Here is a 13,000-nt window from a genome sequence, read left to right on the forward strand (position 1 = left end):
TCCATTTTGATGGCAATTCCAGTATAATTTACCCCTTCCCCCTAATTTGCAAATATATGGCCCTACTCATATATATACCATGCATCACTCATGTTTAAACCCTTGTTTTATTTAAATTAAATCAATATTGAAGAAAGCAAGAAACAAAAAAAAACAAATGGAAAATATACAATTCTGGCAATAAAATTACACATTAGAGGGGTGGGATGAAATATAGTGGAAGCACCTTACGAATTTGTTAACTACATTTTTGTTTCGTGTTATAAAGAGAAAATTACTGTTTTAAAATGTTTCATTTTCAATAACCCCAACTAATGGCTAGTACCAAATCAATTACTGTGTTTACCCATCCCTCTATCACTTATTATATCTCTCCTATTCCTAGATTAAATTTAAAAAATCCAAGTTTTTTTTAACCGCAAGTAAGGAGCGACATTAAAACTTAAAACGAAGAGAAATTAGTCCATAAAAGAAATGGGTTGTCCCCTCCTCAACACCGCGCCCTTTACGCTAAAGTTTGATTCTTTCTCTCAACTCTACTTTTTAAAACAGTAAAAAACTTTAGCGTAAAGAGCGAGGCGTTGAGGAGGGGACAACTCCTTGTACGGAGTAATTTCTGTTCGTTTTAAGTTTTAATGTCACTCCTTACTTGCAGTGAAAAAAAATTGTTTTTTTATTTAATTTCTGAACGTTTTTGAATTAATACATGTTTTGATTTTGGCTCTCTGCACATGAATAATTGAAACGAAATCTGCATATTTTATGTAACGAACTTCTATATTGGTACGTGTTTACTACTTATATGAGGAGGTTTGCCCCAACGTCAATACCTCAGTCTTTACACTAAAGCTTGAATTTTGTCCCAATTCCTTAAGAATGACCCGTAAATCACAAAGGCCATAGAAAAAATAGTCGAAATTATTAAAAATACTTTAGCGAAAAAACGAGGAATAAGGAAGAGGTGTTCGTTTTAAGTTTTAATACTGCTCCTTACTTTCAGTTGAAAAAACTTGTTCGTATTTATTTTTTCATTTTTTTAAATGCTAGAAAATCCTGCACACCCTTCATGGAAATTCTCTTCCCCCATGACAAATTCCTCCATGAAAAGCTCCCCCAATATAACATCCTCCCTTCCCTCCTCCCCCACGAACCAAAAAATTCCGCTGAAAACGTATGTACTCTTCCCAATAACCATTCCTATATGTAAACAATGGTCAAAGTTTGTAACTTGCAGCCTCTACCACGGGGACTGTGGGGGAGTAAGTCGTTCCAAAGACATAGTTATTAGGTTTTTTGACTCTCTTGAATAATATGGCTATCTCAGAATTTTGATCCGGTGACTTTGGGAAAAACTGGCGTGGGAGGGGGCCTAGGTGCCCTCCATTTTTTGGATCACTTAAAAGGGCACTAGAACTTTTAATTTCCGTCAGAATGAGCCCTCTTGCGACATTCTAAGACCACTGGGTTGGATACGATTACCCCTGGGGAAAAAACAACAAACAAACAAATAATCGCGCACCCGTGATCTGTCTTCTGGCAAAAAATTCAAAATTCCACATTTTTGTGGATAGGAGCTTGAAACTTTTACAGTAGGGCTCTCTGATGCACTGAATCTGATGGTTTGATTTTTGTTAAGATTCTATGGCTTTTAGGGGTATTTCCACCTATTTTTTTAAAGTAAGGCAAATTTTCTCAGGCTCTTAACTTTTGATGGGTAAGACTAAACTTGATAAAATTTGTATATTTAAAATCAGCCTAAAAATGTAATTCTTTTGATGTAACTCTTGGTATCAAAATTCCGTTTTTATGGTTTGGGATACTATTGAGCCGGGTCGCTCCTTACTACAGTTCGTTACCACGAACTGTTTGATCAAAGAAACTTGTTTTTTTTTATATTTAATTTCTGAAAGTAATCCACGAAAGATTAGAATCAATATGAAAGCTAAGGTACTGTAGTGACATACTTTAATTTCAGTAAAACGTCTTCTTTACATTCACGCAGAGCTTCAACTTGTAAAAATCGTAGAAACATCCAGTCTCTTAAGAGCATCACCACGCCTTCGCAGGAAAAGACGATTATTTAACCAAACGAAAAGGAGTTTCAATTGGGACAAGTCTTTTATTAGACAGTGAAACAACAAATACAAAAGTTCGGAATGTTTCGAAGACACAGTCCGACTGTGTTGAAATAGTCAAAGCTTTTGTATTTGTTGTTTCACTGTCTAATAAAGGACTTATCCCAATTCAAACTCTTATTCGTTTAGTCAAAGAAAGCCAGTGTTGTCTGTGAAAAAATTCAACTATCTCATTTCAAACGACTTTTAGGGACCTACCGTAAAGATAGCTCTCAAAACATTTTAGACAAATAGTGGAGGAAAGATATGGATAAAAATGGTCAAACCTGGGGGAAATTGCAACAGAATTTTTTTTACACCAAAATGTTCAAAAAAATCAGTTTAATCACACTTATTAATCCCCTCGAATCCTCCTTGCAGAAGTATCCCAAATTTGCCCTTGAAGGGAAAAAATGAGGGGAAAAATCCGATTTTTGTGTTTATAAATATTTTTGAGTTTAAATAGTCGGTTCCTATCAAATCAAGTATGCCGAAACCAAATCTGAATTCAAATTCTCCTTTATTCCGTACCCTAATGTCCATTTACACACTTAAAGGGTGGGGGGGGCAAAACTCGAAATCAAGAGGTTGTTGCATTATTTGGCCGTTTCCTTTGGAATCAGTGGCGGTGAATTCGAAAATGAAGTTAAAAACTTGATTTTACGTGGTCAAGTACCTCATCTTACCTAAATCGGTTGTGAAAGTTGACCTATGTGAACCAGTTATTTTAATCACATGTCGGTTGATTAACCATTTCCTATCAAGCTAGGAATGGCGCCTTAGAATATGAGTCTCGAACAGTCTAATTTCAAACCAGCATTCCAGACTCCCTCTCCAATTTGCGGTTTCCATTCCTTAGTGTCATTATTTAGATGATCTAATCAGTGGAGCCATCTACCATAGTACTTGCTAGATGATTGGCGTGTTCAAGTCTATATACAAGGTTTGTGCCGTTTTATTTACTTCTGTAAAGAAAAGACAAAATAATAAACTGGGATGCGCGAGCGCTGATTAGAAGTATTTAGTGAGGTAGTGCTTAAGGTTGTGCTTCTGATTTTGGAAAAGAGCGGATATACATTTTTGCTTTTCAACTTTATTTGTGGAATGCCATCTAATGTGTATCATTCAAGCTGAATTGGTTCTTCTAGGTGGCGATGGGTTAAATTTCGATTGGATTGAGCTGGATTTACTGAACAAACAAGTTGTATGGAATAATCAGTCTCTTTTTCTTCTAGAACCGTCAATGAAGAGATCATGGTCTGCCCGATATTCCAAAGCAGCATCAAACCGGTGAAAACACTGCCATATTATCCGAGAAAGGAGCCGATGCCGTGAATAACGTAAGCAAAGAAAGAGGCAGTAGCATAGCTGTGATGACTGGAAATGAAGTCCACACCGCGTATCGTCGTAACTTCTGTGACAGACGTCGGATCGACAGAGAAAAGAACGCTCAAAGGAAACTTGAGCAGAAAGAACCGGTTGCACCCCCTCCGACCAGATCTTCAGCTCCACGCTCTGATTTTTCGAAGAACTGCCTATTCTGTGGTCAAGCAGTGAAATTATACAAGATCACAAGTCGTAAATTCGCTGAAGCTTATGCAGTATGAACTCCTAGCTTCGACTTCTTGATTAGTGAAATGTGTAAGAGCAAGAACGATCAGTTTGACATGGCAGTGCTTGGTCAGATAAATTCAAGACTTCTGACCTTCATGCACAGGATGCCGTTTATCATCAAATATGCTCAGTGAACATCAGGACAGGAAAAGAGATTCCACAAAAATTATGTGGTCAAGAAGAAGTGAGTGACGTGCCTCCACCAAAGAAACGGAAGGGAGGACCGTTCGATAGTGCAAGGAAAGCCGCTCTTGAAGAAGCGCTTGGGTGCTATGCCAACAGTGAAGAACCTGTCCCTCTGACGATCATTTTAAGAAAAATGGCTCATATTCTCCCTGAAACTGACTGTGATAGTTTGGCCCACAGCTTTCGCCAAGCCAAGGATTTGCTAGTCAGTGAGTATGGCGAACAAGTGGTTGTGTCCGATTCCAAGGGGAAAGAGACACTCGTAACATTTAGAGATACGGTTGACAGGATATTACGAGAATTCACCAAGAAGAAAAAGCAGATAGTGAAAACGGAGAAAAGGATCAGCTCATCAAGGTCGTTGGAAAGATAATAGGAAATGAAATCAAATCCACTACGACAAGGAAGGATTCCTACGAATTTCTTAACGAGATATCGTTAGTAGAGAAGTGTTTGAACTTCGTGTGCCCATCTCTTTATCTACTACTTTCATCGATAGGGGGTCGACACGCCTCGTCTAATATCTTTTATCGGACAGGCTATAAAGCAGGCATGCAGACCACGTGGTTTAATGTCTCCTGTATAAAGAGGACTGGCTTCACAGCTGCATCACCATTTCTCATCCCGATTTTTAATTGAAGCGCTGCACAATCTTGGGTTCTGCTCTTCGTACTCAGAGGTAAAAAAAATTTGAGAGATGTGCAGCAGTAAATCAAACGTTGTTGGAAGAGTCCGAAGAGAAAGCACATTTGTTTCAGTATGTAGGAGACAACGTCAATCATGATATTGCTACCATCGACGGCCTGAATACCTTTCATGGAATGGGACTTGTTGAAGTGTCTACACCTGAATTGCTGGCAACGGAGCTTTCAGTGCCAAGAAAAGAGGTAAGTGGAGATGAGATGAAGTCAATCGGCACCGTGCCGTTCTACACCTAGCAAAAACCCGCCAAGTCGCAACCAAGGACTTTTGTTTGCTTTATAAACAGTGGTGACACCCATGACAATGAATGGAAAGGTGATACACTTTGGCGCATCTCTGGCTTTTTCATAAGCTTATACATGAGCTGGTCGGCCTTTATGTGGTCAATACACCAAAAGCTACCCCATCCGGAAAAGTCGAATATTCGTTTTTTTGCCAATGATTAACCACAACCCAAGCGATATCTCCTGTGTTTATTCTACACTTATGCATGCTAACGAGCGCGGTAGTAGAGCTGGAAAAACTCTAGTCATTACCTTTGACCAACTGCTTTACTGGAAGGCGAAGTGTATCGTTGATTCAGAGCCTGCCACAAGTGCTTTAAGAAATGCTATTGTTGTCCTAGGTAGATTTCATTCACGCATGAGTTTCCTAAGAGCCATTGGCTTCCTTGTGGCTGAGTCAGGACTTTTAGAAATCGTAAGTCAAGTATACGCGCCTAACACTGTGCGTAGTATGTTACAAGGCAAAGCTGTCTCTCGTGCTGTGCGAGGCCATGGTCTGTTGGAGGTAGCCCTTTATGCAAACCTTTTATCATCAGAACTGGATAGCAGAGCGTTTGATGGCAATGACATGCTACAAGAACCCCTTGAAAAGGAAAAACAGGCTTACGAGTCGCTCCTTGAACAGGATGAGGATGATAACGAAGACGAGCAGGAAGAAGAATTAGCTTTAGGTTGTGCTTTAAAATCAAAATGTTCTTGTGAATTATTTACCTGGGTTCTAAACATTCCTTTTTATAACTGATTGATCTGAAGTTTTGATCTCGATTAAAGAAGTGGTTTTTCAAGATGTTATACTTAGCAACCCCTCATATTACAGGTCCCTTGGAGGTGAAAATGAGGTAAATAGTTAAAAAAAACCTGCTTTTTGACCTCAAATCTGGCAATACGGTACTTTATTTGATATAAAATGATCCTTTAGCCGCAGGAATCCGGTAAATTATGACCTGCGTACTTTACCCCCCCCCCCCCCGTTCCGTGAAGGTGAAAATTGATACTGGGCATGAAACACTTGATTTTTGACGTCGGATTCGGATTCGTCATGCTTGATTTGGTAGAAAACGACCACTTAAACCCAAAAATACATCCAATTAGAAATTTTGATTTTCCCCCCTTCAAGGGCGGTGGGTTTGGGCAGCTGTGCAAAGGGGATTCGGGGGGGATTTTTTGTGTGATTAAGCTGATTTTTCTGAGCATTTTGGTGTAAAAAAATTCTGTTGCAATCTCCCCGAGGTCAAGCCGTATTTTTCCTCCACTAAAACTCCATTTATTCCAAGACTTCTCACTCGATGAAGCAAGACTTGGTAGTCAACCGGGTCAAACGCTTTTCTAATGTCAATGAATATAGACATAGGTACTTTACATGACTTTAATGCACAGTTAATACTTTGAACCAGGGTAAGTAAGGCATGCGTCGTGGAATGAACCTTACGAAACTCAAACTGTGTCTGACTCAAAAGCATATTCATCTGAATGAAATTATAGAGCCGTTTATGTAAGAGCCCTTCGTTAAAAAAAATGGGAAAATGTAAACACATGCTTATATGTGCGTATTGCAGCATAAAATGTTAAAAATTATTCTTATTAAGTGCCCCCAGGTAGGAAGCAGTTGATAAACAGGCTTGTACTTAAAGAGGAAAGTAAGTACTTTTATATTCGTTCAAGTAAGCCCTCTGTCAATACCCTACAACCACTGGTTCGACCTGATCACTCCTTGTAAAAATAAGATTGATAAAAAAGTAAACACAACAGTGCTTGATATTCAAGTTTGCAAAACATATACCTCCTGTTAAGAACTTTTGAGAATGACGTTTACAGAGGCTTACGTTTTTTTCGTCATCCTTAAGGCGGGGTTGTAGTGAAGATGCTAAAAGTAGAATAGCCAAGGCCCAGGCTGATTTTTCACAGGTGACAAAATTTGGAGGAATAGGAGGATAATTCTGTGAACCCAGATTAGAATATTTGGGGCTACAGTGACGGCATTGTTCAAGTACTGTTTTGAAGGGAGAGCACTCCGAAAAATGAAAGATGATTTACTATCACCAACGACAGGACGACAGGATGTCGTACCTGACGACAGGACACACTCTTTGGATGAGGGAAGACAGATTGACAAAGATTGTCGTTGTTGGCCGACAGTCTAGGACCAAATGAAAAGAAGGTCATCCCCGAGTGGGGGGGATGTCGTAAGGAAAGATTTAAGATGCATGGAAACTTTTTAAGAGGATGTAAAGAGCAAGCCTTCGCATAGGTTGGGTTAGGAAGTGGAGCATGCGTAGCTTTGTTGTCCTCAGGCGACTTGGTGCTATAATGAGTTGCCAATAGTAGTACTATTAGTTTATTTATTTATAATATATATATATATAACTTCGAGTGTTGAAAATAATTTCGTTCACTTATTAAAGCTTCTTATAACTTATAACTTTGCTCACTGACATAATTTCCTGCTAGGTTCAGCCAAGTTTGGGCTCTTCTAGAAGTATTGAATCACGTAAGCAGTGATGTACATTTAGAGACCCTTTTATGTATTTTCACTGAAAAAAATTGAAAAATAACAAATTTGCCTAATAGGTTTTGAAAAATATGTCTTTCCCCCGTCTCCAAAAACTTCAGGAAAATTAACGTCACTATACGTTGGATTTTACTGTCACCGGGGTGCATTTCTTAGCAAAGCTAAGAAATGCACCTAACTTCTTTTTCAGAAAGTAAAACAGTTCAAAATAGGGATGATACCTGTTTATTGACAGTGAATAGATATACAATTATTTAACTGGATATTTCGAACACATATACAGTGTTTATCATCAGCAGTAAAAAACTAGTATCAGTAGTAGTTTTTACTGCTGATGATGAACGCTGTATATGTGTTCGAAATATCCAGTTAAATAATTGTATATCTATTCACTGTGAATAAAAAGGTGTCATCCCTATTTTGAACTGTTTTACTTTCTTCATGGAAAGGCAGTGTGGTCTTCGAAGTTATCAACTTCTTTTTCTTTACACTGTTGACCTTTTGACAAAGTATTTCCTTGTTTCAAAGTTTAATATTGTTTAACCTATTCCCAAATATGCTTTAAACACATTCTTAAATCAAATCCTCATTCAAATCGGTAATGCCAATTATTTTTTTGTCTTACAACTTCCACAAGAATTTATTGCAGATATTTGCTTATTAACAGGAAAAACTATAACACTCTTTATATCCAAATTATTCAGAGAATTCTTTCATTGTTTCGTTTTCTTTGAAGGAAGAAAACAATAAACAAGAAAGAGACAAATTATGTTCACAGTTTTTGGCATTGCTCTGTCATGTCGGCTGCAAGGGAAAAATGATATATGACCTTCATAATAAGATTCGGATGTTTGGATCCCCTTAATGATCCCCTTAATATCTTCATCTTTATAATTATTAACCACGTCGTTCTACTTCTTCCGTTCATTCTAAGTGGCAGGTAAATGAGATACGAAAACTTCAAGCTTAGCTTTATGACTCGATGTAAACTTTCTTGGAGCTTTATTGCTTCACATTAAATAGTATTTTTATGATATCCTGGTGTTAATAAGGAGATAAAAAATCGTCTGGCGTTGGATCCACTTCCATTAAACTCAATATCTAAGAGGGAAACAATTCTTAAATTTCGCTCAGATATGTTAGGAAAACGGGACGACTTTGTATTTCTAAATCTAGTAGTTCTATTTATTGGTTTGATTCCGGTAAATATGAAATTGTTCTTAAAATATAAGAAAAGGCTGGTATTTCCATGCTTAAGCTTTCAGGTTTTCATGCTTAAATTTCAATTACATGTATAAATTTTCAGGGCAGGATAAATTTAGCATTCTTCTTGAAATACTTAAAAAAAGCCTAACATTTCCATGCTTAAAATTCATAACAGAAAAGCTGAATTGAAATAGATCCCTTAATTGGCTCAGTCCAAAACCAATTTTGAACTATTAAGCTTTGACGTTGTTTTTTTAGTTTGTTTTCGATATTTTTATTTTTAAATATAATTAACTTTTTTGTCATTTTGCTACACAAAAAAAATGTTTTCCATTAATTAGGATGGTAAATTGAATTTACCCCAGTTAAATAATAATCTAAAACTAAAATGTACATACTTTTTTTGGGATTAGATGAAGGAATCCACAGACATATTATTTAGCTGGCTTTTTGCCTTTTTCAGAGGAGAGGGGCAGTATTTATCCCCGAGGATGATCAATTCTTCTATGAAATTTACCAATACTCCGTATTCAGGAAGCCTACCAATTTACATCACATGTTCAAAGAGCTTAGGGCCCCATAGAGACCTTTGTAAAAGCTAATGGAGATGCTCTAAAAACTGGAATTTTGAAAATATTATGTTTATCTGAAGAATAATTATATGTTGATTTACCATCTAACTTCCCTTCGCATACAAGAATACAAACTGATATGGTGACAGCTCCTTTAAGATTACAACAACTCGTTGAGTGCGAAGTCAAACATTAAACTACATGCTCACTGAGACATGTTTGTTGTTTTATTTTGATGGGATGGAGGACTTAATCTTAAAAAAATAGTAACTATGAGTATTTGAAGGGGGATAATTTTGAACTGGAATTCCTAATTCCATTTCTCATAGTTCCTATCTTTAGTTAAGCTCCTTCTCAATTTTGAAAAGCTGCCTCCTTTTGGTATTTCCATCGAAAAGTACTTCCTTTTGTATTTTCATTGAAAAATTTAAAAAAAAACAAAAACACATTACCCCTCTGGATTAAAAAAAAAACTTCTACCGTCTCTCCTACATTTCTTTAATAGACACCACTGTAGCAGACGGGAGAGGGGAGAGGCATAATGTAAAGTCAAGACGTTTTGGAAGAATCTCCACTTCCTTAAATAATTGATGAGTAGTACCAGGAATTTAATATTATACGATTTTACCCCTCTATCCAGGAAAGTCGTTGGGGGGGGGAGAAGTTGCCCCCCAATAATGCGGAGAAACAATTATTATATATTCCATTCCCCTTGACTATCTGGATATGGACACCTCTTGCCCCCAATCAAAATTCTGGAGATTCACCCCTGCCTTCATCCCTCTCAAAAAGAAAAATCTACCATTGTCTGTTAGACCAATTGTATTTTGCTCTTTTAAATGAAGATGTATATACTAAGTATTGATTATTGTTGCTGATTAGAGCAGATTCATGGACCCCGCCCCCAATTAAAAATATTAAGCGTAACAGTTGAAAATGCTAACTGACTATATGTAATGCCTTTCACTGTACTTTCAGTTGCGCTCAAGTTAAACTTACGTTTTAGAAATTTTAGAAAACACAAATACGAAATTTCAGAAAACATATCCCCGAATTTTCTTTTTTATTTTTCTAAGGCATAAACTAAACGTTTATCGTGCCAATCAGAAATTTCAAGAAAACATCCAGGGGAAAAAGTGCATTCTTTCTATTATGTCGATTTCACTTCTTTCAACACTATGCAAGATAAACTTGCTCCACATTTCTATCTTCCTGTCATCAGTCCTGTGAAAGGAAAAACTAAACGCTGTTTTTAGATACTTGAATCTTAAGAAACAAAATGCTACTATCCAGAGTTACATCATCTTCTATAATGATAAGAAAATACGTGAAATTGATTGTCGTGAAATAACAATAAAAAAGAAATGCTAATTAGCAACATGGGAATACATTCCCCAGGACACTTCCAAGGGGTCGGACATGTATCCGTCCCAGCAAGCTGAAATTTTAACTAATTACATAGGTGGATGTACAAAAATACCATTGGGAGAAGCCAAGCTTCGGTCTGAATGTGTGAATCAAACATCTTTTTTGTATTCGCCCCTGGGCATGGTAAATTGAATATATTTGGGTGATGTCGGGAACACGTTACAAATTCCGAATTTTCGTCTAAAAAGTTATCTTGAAATTCTATATTACAAGATTTTTTTTTTTACTAAAGAAACTGTCTATTAAAAGTTACTTATTTTCTTATAGCTATTAGGAAAATTAAATATAAAAAGTATTTTTTTTAATTATAGGATTTTTCACATTTTGAAATTGAAATATTATCTGATTACTTTTCAAAATAAAATATAGGTAAACATTCTGATCAAATTATGTTATGTTAAGATATATTTTTATGTTATTATGTTATATTGTGTTTTCATTTCCGAAATAAAACTTTTTTTTCGGCAAATAGCCTAATACATCATGTTATGTTAAAGTATCGCTGAATATATGTATGTAATCATGTTAAAATATTATGTTAAAATATTTTATTTTGATTCGTATGCTCTTAGGGCTATACATAAAGAAAAATGTATGAGGCAGTTTGTCATGAATTTCATGTTTTCCATATGCACCTTTCATAGTTAGCAGCAGAGAAAAATGTTAATTGGAGTAGCATTTTGATTTTGAGCTGTCTATTATAGGGTTGTAATTTGTTATAAGACTATATCAACATTGTTATGTTGTTTGAACTGTTATAACAACTATTTCAACAATGTTATCTTAAAATATCGCTGAATATATGTATGTAAATATGTTAAAATATTATGTTAAGGTATTTTATTCTGATTCGTATGCTCTTAGGGCTATACATAAATACAAATGTGTGGGTAGTTTGTCATGAATTTCATGTTTTCCATATGTACCTTTCATAGTTAGCAGCAGAGAAACATATTAATTGGATTAGCATTCTGATTTCGAGCTTTCTATTATAGGGTTGAAATTTGTTTTACGACTATTTCAACGATGCTAACAACACCCTTATGGCTTGAATATCCTGTTTGTGTTATAATAATCTCACCGTAATCATGCCCCTTAGGATTTATGAGGAGTTGACAAGTTGTCAAACTGTCATTTTCCGCTGAAGTCGTGGATTATATTTCCACAAAAATTTCTAGCAATTCGAACCGGAAAGAGAAAAAATTATTCTGGGTTTACTTCCTTTTAAACCTTTCAAACCAAGAGTTTTGTTCGTTATCTTCTCTTAATTATAGAAAAAGATTTTCCGGAATTTATTTGAGCGTTTGCGCTTATGTCTTCATAATGAGATTTAATAGCGATTTAGTTAGCGCCAATTTGAACCAGTCAGATTTTTCATACAAGGTTCTGTTTGGGCCAAATTAGTGCTAGCCAAGTTTCCGTAATTTTAAAACCAGTTTGTGAATGGGCCCTAGTGTGTTTGCTTTAATGGCTGGCACCACTATTTTACATTTTTTGTTGACTTAAACAGGCACTTAAGCAAGAGAGGGGGGCCTTCAGCCCCTTTTATTCATTCTTGTTTGCAACTCCATTGGCTATACAGGAAGAGTTTTTCGCACCAAATTTACGCTCAGGGATGCATACAAATTTGTATAAATATTGGTAAAACTACCCCTAATTCATAAGGGTGGAGGGGTCGTGGCATATCACTGGAATTCACTATATAAAACAAACCCATCTATTTTGTTATTCCCAAATATGTAAAACTTGTAAAATTTAAAGCAACTTCTCAAAGGCTATCAAACAGTTCATGGTAAAGAACTGTAAGTAACGAGCGACCTGGCTCAATAGTAACCGAAATACTAAAAACAGAATTTTGTTACCAATATATACATCGAAAGAATTGGATTTTTATGCTTATTTCAAATATATAAGTTTCATCAGGTTTAATTGTACCCATCAAAACTTATGAGCCTGAAAAAATTTGCCTTACTTTCAAAAAAAGGGGACCCCCCCCCCCAAAAAAAAGTGATAAATCTTAATGAAAATCACACCATCAGTTTCAGTGTACAGAGAATGCTAACGTAGAGGTCTCAAGCTCCTATCTGCAAACATGTGGAATTTTGCAGTTTTTGCCAGAAGAAAGATCACGGATGGGTGTTTATCTTTTTTTTTTCTCCAGGGGTGATCGCATCGATCTAGTGGTTCTAGAATATCGCGAGAGGGCTTAATCGAACAGACATTGAAGGTTCTAGTGCTCTTTTTAAGTGACCGAAAAATTGGAGGACAACTAGGCCCCCTCCCATGCTTATTTTTCCCAAAAGTCACCCGATAAAAATTTTGAAATGGCCATTTTGCTTAGCATAGTTGTTAAGTCTAATAACTATGTCTTTGAAGATGACTCAA

Source organism: Artemia franciscana, chromosome 5 (assembly GCF_032884065.1).
Source record: "Artemia franciscana chromosome 5, ASM3288406v1, whole genome shotgun sequence".
NCBI classification, from domain to species: domain Eukaryota; kingdom Metazoa; phylum Arthropoda; class Branchiopoda; order Anostraca; family Artemiidae; genus Artemia; species Artemia franciscana.